Source organism: Lagopus leucura, unplaced genomic scaffold, assembly GCF_019238085.1.
Source record: "Lagopus leucura isolate 7727_CA_CO unplaced genomic scaffold, USGS_WTPT01 Super-Scaffold_100157, whole genome shotgun sequence".
Taxonomy (NCBI): domain Eukaryota; kingdom Metazoa; phylum Chordata; class Aves; order Galliformes; family Phasianidae; genus Lagopus; species Lagopus leucura.
This window is the reverse complement of record NW_024962334.1, coordinates 513426-527542: the sequence shown is the minus strand read 5'-3', so window position 1 is coordinate 527542 and position 14117 is coordinate 513426. Positions and strand designations below refer to the sequence as shown.

Below are 14117 nucleotides of genomic sequence, written 5' to 3'. Positions count from 1 at the left end.
TGGCTGCTGAAAGGAAGCAGAACCCAAAAAATTGCTGAAAGGAAGCAGAAATCAGGGCTGCTGAGAGGAAGCACAACCCAAGGGCCACTGAAAGGAAGTTGTACCCAAAGTTTCTGAAAGGAAGCAGGACCAGCTGCACAGCCACAAGCACTTCTGCAGGACAGAGGTGAGCAACAGGCAACTATGGGAACAAGCGTAACAAAGGAGCAGAAGGCGGTCTGCAAAATAAGGGAAACAATTTTGCAGAAGCACCACGCTGAAGTGGAAAGCTTTGATCTAAGTGATTTTTTGTGTGGGTCTCCAGTAACATAGAAGGAGGAGATGGGGCTATGATCTGTGACACGGAAACATGGGACAGAGCCGGAATGAGGCTGTGGGACGCAGCTACGCGCTCTGACCTGTGGCTAAAGACCTGGGGCCATGGAGATCAGTTTTTGAATCACTAAAAAAACACGTGGAATCCACCATCCCAATAGAGCCCACTGCTCCGTCTGTATTGGAAGCCGCTGTAAACGACCGCAATCATAAGGACATAATTGTCCCTTTAGACCTCAATCTAGTGAGCCCAAGGAAGGAACCAGACTTGCACCTGCCAGATCCACATGATGTTTGGTGTCTGATCCTCAAAGAAGCAGAGCGGGAGGGGGATTTTGACATGGTCCAGACAGCTTTGTAATTTATGAACCTAAGAGGCACCTGAGATGGGAGGGTATAAGCTTTCAAATTATAAAAGAGCTCGGGAAAGCAGTTCTTAAATTCGGGCTGGGTTCCCCCTGTACTGGTAATCTATTGCATTCTGTTATGAAAAATTACAGTCTTTGTCCTTGGCACAAGACCTTGGCATAACTGATTTTAACAAGTACTCAATACATGATGCGAATGGACTTTTGGAGAGAGTCTGCACAACAAAAGGCAATATAGAATCTGGATAGACTGAATGAGGACCCTTTATAAGTCATTGGTATGGAAGCCTTGCTCGGGGAAGGTAATTATGCTGCCACAAGGGCTCAAGTGCAACTGAATGTTGCAGCTTTAGACAATCCAAAGACTTAGCCCTAGGTGCCTTTCTAAAGGCTCCTGATGTGTGTAAGCCCCAGCATTCATTTATCATCAAAAAGCAGGGGCTGGGTGAACCTTTCATGCAGGTTATTGATAAATTGAAAGATAGTCCGGACAAACAGGTGGAAAATGAGGAGGCACAGCAATATTGCTACAAAAGATGGCTATAGAAAGTAATAATGAGGATTGTCAGAAAGTTCTCCACCCTCTGAATAAACCTACCCTCTAACAAGGTCTCTTTGGGGTCATAGATGCAGATTTCTTAGGGGAGATGAAAATTATGGTATGGATGCCAATGCCTCCTTGTCATGTGCCATCAGGTTCAGTTCCCTCCATTCATGCATCTGAACCAGCTAAACAATACCGTTGGACAGTGCTACCCCAGGGAATGAAAAATAGTCCCACTACGTGTCAACGGTTTGTAGCAAGGGCTCTATCCCCTGCGAGGGAAAAGTTGCCCCACACAACTATTTATCACTATATGGACGACATTCTTGTGGCAACCCAGTCAGGGGAAGAGATACAACATGCAATGACCACAGTTCTTGAAGGTGTCAAAGTAAGGGATTAGAAGTGACTCCTGAGAAAGTTCAGGAGAGCTCACCCTGGTGATATTGGGTTGGCAAATTATGAATCAGAACATAGCCCCACAGTGCTTAAAGATAGGCACAGAGGTTCGCACCCTGAATGATATGCAATAACTATTAGGAGCCATAAATTGGGTCAGACCCATACTGTGCATAACCAACAAAATGTTGCATCCATTATTCCAATTATTAAAAGGGGACACAACATTAAATTCAGGGCAAAGTGCAAATCACCATTCAGGAGATATGATCCAGCTCTCCCCTTTCAGCCATTAATTATGAATCCGGACTTCCAGCCATACACACTCCTATTTCAATGGGATGCAAAATTAAAAGACCCACTCCTGATGTTGGAATGGATCTTCTTGCCTCATCAGTTTTCAAGAACTGTCACTACCAGGGTTGAAATGATCACCATCCTCATCATCAGGGGATAGCAAAGACTATTATCACTGAGTGGGTTGGAGCCTTCAGTGCTTATTTTGCCAGTATCTGTAATATGTTACAATGGTTGTTGCTGCTTTTGCTGCTTTTTCAGGTGGCTGTGGCAGGCTTCCCTGGAACAATATCAGTGCATCCGCCAGGGCACAGATTATTACAATCCCATTTTTGGTTACAGGATCTTCCTAAATGCTCTCCTGTTCCGTTAGATGCACTGACTGTCTTTACAGATGGATCAGAGGGGACAGGACGTTCGGTTATTGTTTGGCAGGACACTCAAGGACGGTGGATGTCTGACATTCATATTGTAGTACAATCTCCACAGATAGTAGAGGTAGGTGTGGTGGTGCGGGTATTTCAAAAATGGTCTGACCCTATTAATATTGTTACAGACTCGGCGTATGTTACTGGAATAGTCACAAGGATAGAAGCAGCATATTTAAAAGTGGTGTCTAATGAGCGGCTATTTGCGTTACTGTATTCCCTTTGATTTTGATTAATATGCAAAAGGAATGTTACTTCATTGTGCCTGTTTGATCCCATGCCCACTTTGCCTGGACCATTAACAGAAGGTAACAGACTCACAGATCAACTGGCAGGTGTTGTGGTTGTACCTGGTATGTTTGAACAGGAGTGGTTATCGCGTACCCTTTCCCACCAAAATGCAACAGCACTACAGAAATCGTTTGGACCTACACTGAACCAGGTGCCAAATAGCCACTGTGTGCCCTGTGTGCAGCTCACACCATCGCTGTCTTACAGAGTCAACTCAAGGGGGCTGAAACCACCAGAACTATGGCAGATGGATGTCACTCATATTCCTGAGTTTGGCCACCTGAAGTAATGTTCATGTTATGGTAGACACCTTCTCTGGTGCGATCATAGCCTCCCCCCATACTGGAGAAAAGGCATGGGACGTTTGTAAGCATCTCTTGCTCGCATTTGCAACTCTAGGAGTCACACGAACCATAAAAACAGATAAGGGCCCCAGTTACGTCTCAATATGTGTCAGAGATTTCGTACAGGCCTGGGGCATTAAACATGTTACAGGTATTCCACACCCACACACAGGCCAAGCAATTATTGAATGCACCCACAGCATGCTGAAGGCCATGCTGCTAAAACAAAAAGGGGGAATGGGTGGTGTATTCCAACCGAGAAACTGGCCAAAGCAACAGATGTATTAAATTTTTGTACTGGTGGCAGGATGAGAGTGGACCACCAATAACTCAACATTTTACTTCAATGAATGGTGAATGAGCGAGCACTCCAGGGAGGGATCTGTGATGGTTAAAAACTTGGGTTCTGGTCAATGGTAGGGTCCATTTCCATCAATAACTTGGGGAAGAGGTGATGGTTGTGTTTCCACAGGTGCTGGACCGCAATGGGTTCCAGCCAGAGTCATAAAGCCCTGCTTGTACTGTACCATCAACATCTCCTGCTGCTTCTTCAGATCCGTGACAACCTTCTGGGTATCCTCCCAGCTGAAGCCTAATGAAGCAACTAGATAGTGGATACTACAACCAATATCTTAGCGTCAACAATGTGACAACTACCTCGCAAAATTTTTGATCTGCGGGGCAAAAGCTACAGGTTGAAAACTCATGGGTTTAGTTTGATGGGTGGTATCAAGGTTTGGGACCGGGGGTCTGAAAGACCAGGCAGATTAATGTGTTTTTTGGTTTTTGCATATTTGTTAGTACATACATTTTATATTAACACCAAATGCTTGCTGTTCAAACTAATAAAGAAGGGGGAGATGTGGGACAAAGAAAGACATTATGAACAAAAGACCTTGCAAATGAGTAAGCAAGCTTGGTAGCTAAGTGCACCAATGTAAACAAGCACGAGGCGCCTGGTTGGTACATGTGACTAAGAGGTTGTTGTGTGGGTGTAAAAGGTTGTACACATGTACATTTATAAAGGTCTTCGTCCTGCACCAGCAACGGAGTCTGTGACTCCTGCCACAATTTGCTGCTGCTCCAAAGTCAGTGTTTTCCTCAGTCACCATCCCAAAGACTCCAGCTTCTCTTGCCACATTTCCTGCTCATCTCACAGCCACAAATGGTCACTCTGGAGTCCAGGTTCCATTCTACCCCTTCAAAGAAGCAGCTCCCCCACTCCCTAACCTTGCTCAGGTCTGGCTCCAAGTGTTGCATTTGTTATCTAGCCACCTGAATTAAACAAACAAACCTATGGCAGAGCATGGAGGCAAACAGCAAGCAGTGGAGCCAGAAAGTGTAGTTACCCAACAAGTTTAAACCAACCTAGATGCTGGAATTTCCAGCACGCTGTGAAGAAGTAGCTCCGTATTCCTGTTCTGCCTTCTGTTGCCACTCCCACCCATGGTTTGGGAACTGATCCATCAGAAAAGTAGAGATTTTTCTCTTTTATAAGGTTAATTATGAGATCAAACAGGTCCTGGATACTACCGAACATGTGGCTGCACAAATGCTAGCATTATTACTGAAGCCAAACACTGAACTACGTTGCCTCTAATCAGCCCACATGCATTATTTCATATATTCTGCTATTCATTATGGTTTCTTAGCATGTGCTACTTGATTCGTTACTTTATGCTAAGCATACAGTCACATGCTAGTTATTAGCTACACCATATGTTGAACTTGCTTTGTGTGTCTTTAAATGCCATACATCCTGGTCTGCCAATGCTTCTATATGCAATACAACACATATGTTGCCAACCTTCATTCATGCTTTGATGTTCTTCAAACTTCCTTCTCATCAACCTTGTAAGTAATTCTTTAGCCACACTCTGGAGCTCCTCCTTATTGCAGTTGTGTAATTACTATAAATTAGAATTTCTGATGGGTAGATCTGTGCCTTGGCCACCTTGAACTGTGATGCTTCAAAGTGCCTGAGGGAGAGGCAAGTATTTTGAAACATTCTGTGACACATTTGAAACATTCAGCATAATCATGTCAGTATAAACTTCATGTTCAGATAATATTCTCTTAGACCATGGAGGCTGTGCCTGTGTTAGGACTCTGTAAGTGGCTCAGATAACATGGATAACATGACTGTAGGAAAGCACAAGGAGCTACAAGGAGGCTAAGTGTGTTCCTGACTCATGCTGGTGAGGAAGTTAGCTGCAAGAAGGAATGAGTGAGAAAATCTCAAAAGAATAGTATATTGCATATCATCACAATCCCATCCTGCAGAATTTCAGAATAAAGAATGTAAGGGATATATAACTGAATTTTTAAGCCTAGCAGGAAAAGACAAACTATGCTGTTACTCCTTCCTTAAATACAGCCTGACCTAAGATTTACTTCAAATAAGTTGAATAGAATATGCTCAGGTGGAAAAGTGTTTTGCTACTGATTTCAGCAGAGTTGTTTCTACTTTACATCCGAGGCAAATTAATTCAGAAGTTGTTTTTTGCTGTTGTTGCTTGTTGGTTTTTTAATTTTTGTAGTTCTAGTCAGACTTCGACAGTTTTAGGTGTCAGCATGGTCTGTAAATGCCCCACATCAGCATGATATAACATGAGCTATGGAATTCACATTTTCATCCTTTCATATCCTGTTTATTGCAGGAACTACTGGCCTCTGGGAAGACAGCTGCACCTTCTCAGGCTTTTATCTTTCAAGCCCTGAGCACAAGCCCTTTGCATATAGATAAGAAGCCCAAGTTGCAAGGTTAGTAAAGAGGGTAGAAGAAAGAGCTGGGCAGGGTGTTTCTCTAAGGAAAAGCTAGTGCTGAAGCCTGGCATTTCGTGTGCCAGGAAGCAGTCTCTGTTGGACGGGGGGAAATAGCCCTGAGTAAGAGCTTGTGTAACGCCTGCTTTGTCCCAACAGCTACTTTCCATATGCAGCTTGCTAGGGCAAAGCTAGGTGCAGACGTCATTGCTTTTATTCTGGGAGGCTTGGCACTGCTGAAACTCCCATCTCCCTGAGTAACGACAGCCTACAGCACGAAGCCAGCGGATGCAAGCGCTAATAGGTACCAGCCTCAACAAGCCTCGGCACGTTGGGGTCTGGGTTACTTTGGCTTAACTGGGGTATTCCCCGGGGGAATCCCTCCCTTGCTACCCTGCTCAGCGTTTTCTGGGTGAGGTGAAAGCTCGCAGCCCCGATGCCCGCGCCAGCCTTTCTGCGGCTGTGGCTGCTTCTGGCTACAGCCCGCCCCTACGATGTCCTCATTGGACTCTCAGCCAAGGGGTGTTGCTGCGATGATAGCAGCAGGGCGAGCTGTGCACCGATGTGCCGGATCTGCAGGGCGTTGTGTAAGAAGGAGCTGCAGGGAGCGGAGGAGAATTAAACAGGATCACATTTCTCCTCTGTGAATTTAAGAGGTTAGTGACTATTACTTGATCCCTGCTAACAGTAACTAGAGTTTAGGAAGCACCGTTTTTGCTTTGTGAACCCGCTCTGCCTTTCTGAAGATTTCTTGCCACCAGCGTTTCTTCCCTCCGCTGGGAAGCAGTATGCCGCTCTTGCGCTTCCTTGCTGCTGCAGGGGCACCCACCGTAACGAGGGGACAGCCCGGTGTCGGCACCGGGGGGAACAGAGAGAACGGGGAACCCCTTTAGAAAAATGACTGAACTGCACCGAAGCAGAGAATTATCTCATAAAAGCAGGAAAGCATCTAGTTAGCAGCGTGGGGTGGCCGGCAAAAGTTCATTCAAAGCCTTTTCCTGGATTGTCTTCTGAGCTTGCACAAAGGAGTGCTGAGCTTCCTGCAAGCCCTGTTAAAATCTGCGGCTGCTGCACGAATTTGACATCTGCTCCTGAAGTAGCAGCCCGTTTCCCTTGTTGTATTTCACTGTACCCATGTGTGGTGTGGGGATGATGATATTTACGTTTTTGAAAGGAATGGTGGAGTCGTATTCCAAACTACTTCCAGTGGGAAAACCATGGTTCTCATTTTCTCCGATACAGTGTGGAATCTGTGTCTAAAGCTGACTCTTCGTTAGTATTATTTAATCCTTCAGTCACACCTACCATTTATCTTTGTTTTTTAAAAAAAGTGCATCATGGCTCTGTCTGTGCACAGAAAGGGAGGCTCAGCCTTTATACAACTCTCCTGGTGTCATTCTGAACTTCTTTGTTGGAGGTTGTTCAAAAAATCAAGCTAGTGTTAATTAGGGCAGCAGTTTACTAAACTGATTTTCTGTGAAATCATCTTTACCGAGCTCCTTAAAATGGTTTGCCAAATTAATTTTCCTGAGCTGAAGGTAGTCATTCAGCTGTTACTTCTCTGGCTAATGCAGTGCAAATTGATACCATGCCAAAAATCTAAAACAGTGTTTGAGCATCTGTCATCTATATGAGTCACGGGAAAATAAAGACAAATCTGTTTCAATAATACAAATCCACCTTGAAGTTTAATTTTCACAAAATAGTAGTTAAGTGTTCAAAATTCAGCTAAGTAAAAGAAGACCAACCTGGCTAATCAGGTTTCCAGCTTGGAAGAAGATATCCTTTACACATTTTGTAACTAAAAGATAACAATATTTTCTAAGGGAACATCAGCTTTGTTTCACCAATGTATGTAGTTATGTAGTGAAGTAGTACTGCTGTGTCACTGCCTCACTACAAAGGGGATCATATTGTTCCCACTGGAAACTAATAGTGTGAAACTTCCTTCGAGGTGCCAGAAGGCTTCAGTTGAAGTTTAACTGAACAGATATTTAGCAAGTACTTGTTCACTAAAGTTATAAATGAACTTAGACGTTCCACGATTGATAGGAAAATAGTAATGATTAATATGGTTTCTGGTGTAGGATCAAGGAATTCGAGAGCTGATGTATTTTGGGCTTCTCCTGGTAAATTCACATGAATCCTGTCAAATGCCTTTATTCTGATACTAACCTCAGTTTCTTTAGCATGTAAACTGAGTTTCTGGAAAGAAACTGGAGTTTAAATCAATTCAGTATGGTTTGTGTTTACCTTGAGGAAAGGTCAATGCATATTTTGTATAGCTAAAAAAGGAGGATCAATTAATATTAGTATTAGTATCAAGTATCCACTTACTTCAGAAACTAAGAGATAGAACAGGATGGCAGGAGGGCTGCTTCTATGTACTGAAAAGAAATCTTTCTTGTTGAAACAAGTGAAGGTGAGTCTATACAGGAACTGACAAGAGCTTGAATTACAAACTAAAATCACTTCCTGTCTTGCACTTGGGTATCAGGATTTCAGTAAGATAAGAGAATTAAATGCACATTGGCATTTTTGTTTTGCAATGGTAAGCCTTATGTCGTCTGTTTTCTATGGCTTACAGGAAAAATATTATGCTGCATGCAGTTCTGTGCAGATTTCTTATAAGAAGCTCTAGTGAATACGTATTTTCCATCCTTGCTGATGTGGTCCATTGTAGTTTTGTCTGTGCTTCTCTTGCTATTCAGGTAAGGAGCAGTCAGGCACAGGGCATAAGTGTAAACCAGAGCCAGTAAGAAGCAGAGAAACCAAGATAATGGACTTGAATATTTGTCAGAAGTGTTTGCAATAGGAGAATAACTCCCCAGGGGAAGAAGTTGATTTGTTTGACATGTAGCCATAACAACATACATAGGACCAGCAATAACCTTTTAATTTTTAGTTAACTATATATCTTTCTGAAGCCTGCCGTTACTGCTTATTGTAGCAAGAGAACTTGCTTAATAAAGGACAACATAAGCAATACTGTAAGGCATCAAAATCTTTACTTCATGGAGAGAGGAGGGAATGGGGCTTGCAGAAGACGACCTGCCAGAAAAACAAGCTGCTTAGCACCTCAACCCTAGGTTGGGAAACATGGAATGCGTACGTGTCCTGTTGTTACTTGTTAGAACAAAGGTTGCTGAGAGGCTGCCCCTTCCTCGTGAGCCAGCCTTGAGCAATGTTCTTTTCACGTAGGGCAAATTCGTTGGGCTTACACCTGGAAGCTCAGTAGTAACACAAACATAAAAATACTTTTGACCTGTTTCTTCTCCAGTAAGCAAAAATTGGATTTTTGTTTTGCTTTTTTTTTTTTTTTTTCCCAATTTAAATTTAACTGAACTTAGGCATTCTTTACACTAATATTTGCAACACAGACACAGCTTTACTGTTCTACCTGGAAAAAGATTGCAGAAAACTCACCTGACTGGGAAAGATAATGACACAAATTTGCTAATCCAGTTATTCCAGATATGTGAAATTCAGCATGTTAAATAGAATTGAGCTTTGACAACATAAGTTCAACTGAATAAAAGAAGTCTGTGGGTTTGTTTTTTTTTTTTTTTTTTTTCCTCTTTCTTGTTAGTATAGTGTTATAAACTTTTTAAGACCCTGGCTCGGGCAACCGGTGTTCCTGCTATGTTATAGTAACTATCCTGAATGCTAAATTAGAGGCTGTCCTGTGCTTGCTTATAAAGAAAGCCATTCTCATGGCTCAAGTAATGTTGCTGTGTTTATTACTTTTCCTTCTTAGTGAAATGTGGAGACAGCATCTTTATTGTCTTACTGCTTCCTTTGTTCCATGAGGAACAAAGCAAATGAAAGCTTCCAGAGAGAATATAGAATTATTAAATCATCCCATAATCCCTAAATAAGAAAGAGAGAAGTAGTACAGTTTGTGGGGAGAAGAGCCAAGAGCACAGTCGTTCCAGCTGAAACACTGTGGAAGGATTTAGCTATGGTAAAAGCTGTAAAGTCTTGTGAACCTTTTGTTTCTAGGCAGCATTTAGTTTTTGTTAAGTGCATGCTCTGCCACAGATTAGCAACAGAAGATGGGTTAGTCTGACATTTAGTTAGGCATTCAGAGACCACAGAGGCTTGTTCAAACTTATTTTCAGAGTTATTAGTTAATTTTTCTCAGGCAGAATTGTGTGTGGTTGGGAGAGTGATTAACATATCTGTATAAATCCCTATCTGTATTTAGACCTAATGACAGGAAGAGATTTGTATAGGACTGAGATTTTTGTCCCCATCAGATCAGATTCATAAGATATGGATGGAGAAGGCAAATTAACTCTTGACCTGTGTTCTCTGCTAAAGCAATGACTCTATAGAGGCAAAAATCTGTGAGGAATTAGCAGAAAAGGATAAAAATCTACACCAGTGACAGTTCACAGTTAAGTGACAAGGCTGTGAACTGAAATGGTACTGTTCAGTCATTGGCAGTAACTATGGACTTTGTCTTCTTTCAGTCTTGGTGTCCAATGTAAAACAGAATGGTGTTGTTGTTTTGTGTTGTTGGGTTTTTTTTGTTTGTTTGTTTTTTGGTTTTTTTTTCCCCTAAATTTCCAGTGCCTGCATTGGCCATTTGAGTGCAGCATCTTAGAAACAGTGAGATGTCTTAGGTTCATTGATATCAGAAACTGCTAGAAATATTTGCTTTGGAAAATATGTTTTTTGTCTGGAATTTGTAACATTCTCTAATGGCAGCAGCTGGGCAGAACTTTGATTTTTGAAATCTAGCTTACTTGCAATGTGAAGTGGAATCGTTTTGTGGCTTAACCTGTCAGCCATATAGTCTTTCTCCTACCCCATCATCCCAGTGGGATGGGGGAAAGAATAGGTAAAAAGATTTTTACTAAAACAGCAAAAGAAGTGAGGAATAACAGTCAATTACTTTTATTACTGCTAACAGTTAATTACTGTTATGTTAATTACTCTCATCGTATACATATATTTTACAAAATGTGATGCACAACACAGTTGCTCACCACCTGACAACCCATGCCCAGCCAGTCTTTGAGCAGTGTCTGCCCCCTGGCCAACTCTCCTCAGTTCTATAGCTTTTACATTACACAACAGGGTATAGAACTTTGGCCAGTTTAGGTCAGCTGTCCCGGTTCTGTCCCTTTCCTAATCCTCATGCTCCTCCAGCCCCCTCACTGGCAGTACAAGAAGCTTAGAAGTCTTTGGCTCTGTACAGCACTGTTCATCAACAACTATAACATTGTGTGGTATCAACGTTGTTCTCCTGAAGCCAAAACATTGCATCATAGCAAACAATGTGAAGAAAATAAACTCTGTCCTAGCCAAAGCCAGAATGAACAGCCATCCTTGCATTTAGCCCAGTATTTACAAAAATAAGACACATTATCTAGTTTTATTATGTCTAGCATTTGAAAAGAGGCCTTAAGACTGAGGGTTGTTCAGTAAATCTTTCCAAAATGAACAGCCATTTGCCTGACTCTGATTACTGCTTAAAAATAACAATATTCTCACAATCTGTGTTTCCAACCCAGTCCTTCCTGGGTTGGGCCTGGTGACAGCCAGCCTGCTCTAATGATATTTACAACATTGATGCAAGTAAAACATAGAAGAACCATAAAAATGTCAAGCTGATCTTTTAAAATAGACTTAGCTTGACTGGATGTCATGGTCTTCTGTCACAGGGTGAGAAGAACTATGGATCTCTTGCACTCTGAGCAGGGAATGTGAGAACATGTTTCTCTGGCTGCTCTGAACCTGCTTTTTCTAATAGATTCCACCAGGAAAGATGCTGCCTTGCCAAGGAGGCAGAAATGGAGAACTGTCTTTATTCCCTGCTGGCTACACAAAGGAGGCTCAGTTTTGAAGGCTCACTTTATTTTTCGTAAATGCCAGATGGCAGTTTTCTTCCACTCATGGACTCAGTTGAGAGAATGCTTTTCAGAGAAAGTGCTGGTCCAGTTTACTACCATCCACATCAGTTGACCAGTAGCTTCCCGGCTTAAAGGGCCCATAATACCAGAAAAAAAGTATTCCTGTTTTTAAAATACGGGAGGTGAAGTCCTCCTGTGCAGGATGAACTGCTGAACTCCTAAGGGAGCATGAACGTGCTGATAACCCAGGAGAAGTAACCATTAAGGTTTGTTTGGTTAAGCAATTACTGAAGGAGTCTTCAACTCTTACTGCAACTGGTTACAGCAAAACTAGGCAAATGCACCAATCCTGCCATCAATAAGGTATTGTCCAGCTATTGAACCACAGTGGTTAGAATAAATTACTGGTGCACATCTAATAGATATTTTTGGATTAGGTTTTTGGGTAGACTGTGTTTCTAAAATATTCTTCTGAGAAGGCCATTAGCTTTGCTAACACCACTGAACACCTTTGAAGGCAGATTGGGAAAAGTAAAGCATTCTTTTAAGCCAACTCACCAATTTTAGATGCAGACGTACTGAGATTTTGGATAAGGTCACGAGTTTTGTAGATGCCTCCAGCAGCCTCAGCAATTGCTGTCCAGCAAGATTTAACAGAGTACGTTGAACCTGCAGTGCGCCTAGAACACTGGTACAATCCATCCTATATCCCTCTTCATCAAATGTTGCTGCGTGGACCCAACCATCAAGTCAGGTTATCAGTTTTAGTGGGTTTTGTATTCATCACGCATATTCCTGCTCAATGGACGGAGGTACCTGACCTGTGTGTTAAGGTATGTCCTCATTTCCCTTTTGATGTTTTTTGAATATTAGTGGTAGCTGGAGGGGATCGAGTTGGAATCTTCTCTTTTGCTGACGGCTGTTTTTAGGTCCCTTTGAGACTGTGATTCTGGTGATGGTAAATCTGTGAGTACACAGCTGTAAGTTGAGACCTTTTTGTGCATTGTTTTGGGGTTTTTTTTGTAGCTTCAAGCTTTGGGTTAGCACGTGTTCAGGTCTAGAGATGCTCAAAGCTATCTGACTGTACATGAAAACTAAAACTTCTGAGTAATTCAGCTACTCATTATATAAAACTGCCTCTCTCATTTTAGAAACCTCAGGGTTTGAAGGGGTAGACTTATAAGTTGGACGAGATGAACAATTCACTTTTGAAATGTGTGCAGTTAAACACAAGGCATTTTCTTTCTGAAACTACATAAGATTTTCTGGAAAGTTGAAGTACTTTGGAAAAGTACTTTACAGGGTTCCTATAGTCTTTATATAAAATGTTTTAATTAACTTTTTTTTTTTTAATTGGTATGATACCAGGCACTCCCTCTAGTGGCTGATAAAGATTTTTTTCAGTTTCTTAGGATATTCTCAAGAGGAGTAGCAAGTGAGGACTGCTTGACTGCTAAAAGACATAAAATTGCAGACTGACTGTTCATGTGAGAAGAGCTTAGTGGCTGGCTAGTGGCAATTCTTGAGTTCTATGATGGTCAATAGCATGAAATATATTGGGCTGTAAAAGTATCAGGAATTTGAGTAACCTTGGTTCTTGCTCCTAATTCAGGAGCTGTTTTTTCCCTGCAATGAAGCAATTGCTGTTGTTGGTAGCTTTCCAAAATTTAATGGGAATTGAGAGCTTTGATTGCATTTTTCAGGCCCTGTTGAAAAGGGGTAGACTGATAAAATGGTGGAGCTACTAGCCACTGTATAAATTATTTTTATATTATTACTATATTGCATTGTCTACTTTAGAAGTTAATCTAGTAATAAATTTTCAATCAATGTCAACTTATTTTAGAGAATTTAAACATTTTTCCGGGTTAGGAGAAGAGGAAGTTAGCAAAAAAATTAATTTGTCTGACCAACTACAGTTTTCTGGACAGCTTCAGACAACGTTCAGACAGTGTTGTGTACTCTGAAGAGAGCACAGGGCAGGCCCCTGGTCTTATGAGCTGAAATGCTTATGATGGACACAGAAGGTTTCGTCAGCCATGGCAAGCAGTATCTTTGTGGTGACTGCAGGTAGCTTCTAGCAGGAGTGCTGTATTTTATTTATCTCTATCTGTCTTTTTATCTATTTATTTATTTTTGGGTGGGGGCGATTCCCAAAATAAGCCAGCCTTTCACAGAGCTGGAATGCAGTGACCTTCTGTGGACCGGAAGATAGGTATCATGTTTTGGGTTGAGTTCATAAAGATATTAAAAGAACATACTTGTGGCTGTATACGTGCTTTGTTCTTGTGCCCACTAATGTTACAGTGAAATCTCTTATTTCCTCATGTAATTCTATAAGTATTCTCATTTATCAATGGGATTAGTCATGATTAAAGCTAAGCATGCATATAGTTAATTACTTGTAGGGCTAGGGCTTCAGTTGAATTTAACAGCAAGAAAAAAAAAAAGTAAAATGTTTGTTGTACTTTATATTGTATTGTTTGGAATGGATATTTGAACACAAA

At 41.7% G+C, this 14117-nt stretch overlaps 1 protein-coding gene across 1 annotated transcript in view; it reads left to right on the top strand.

Annotated features, from left to right (window-relative positions):
• Nucleotides 1-6311: 6311 nt before the first annotated feature.
• Nucleotides 6312-14117, top strand: part of BLVRA (biliverdin reductase A) — a 28792-nt gene continuing 20986 nt past the window's right edge. Inside the window, exon 1 of the mRNA XM_042889311.1 lies at nt 6312-6405. The gene's annotated coding sequence lies outside the window, so the exon portion shown is untranslated. The remainder of the gene's footprint in view (nt 6406-14117) is intronic.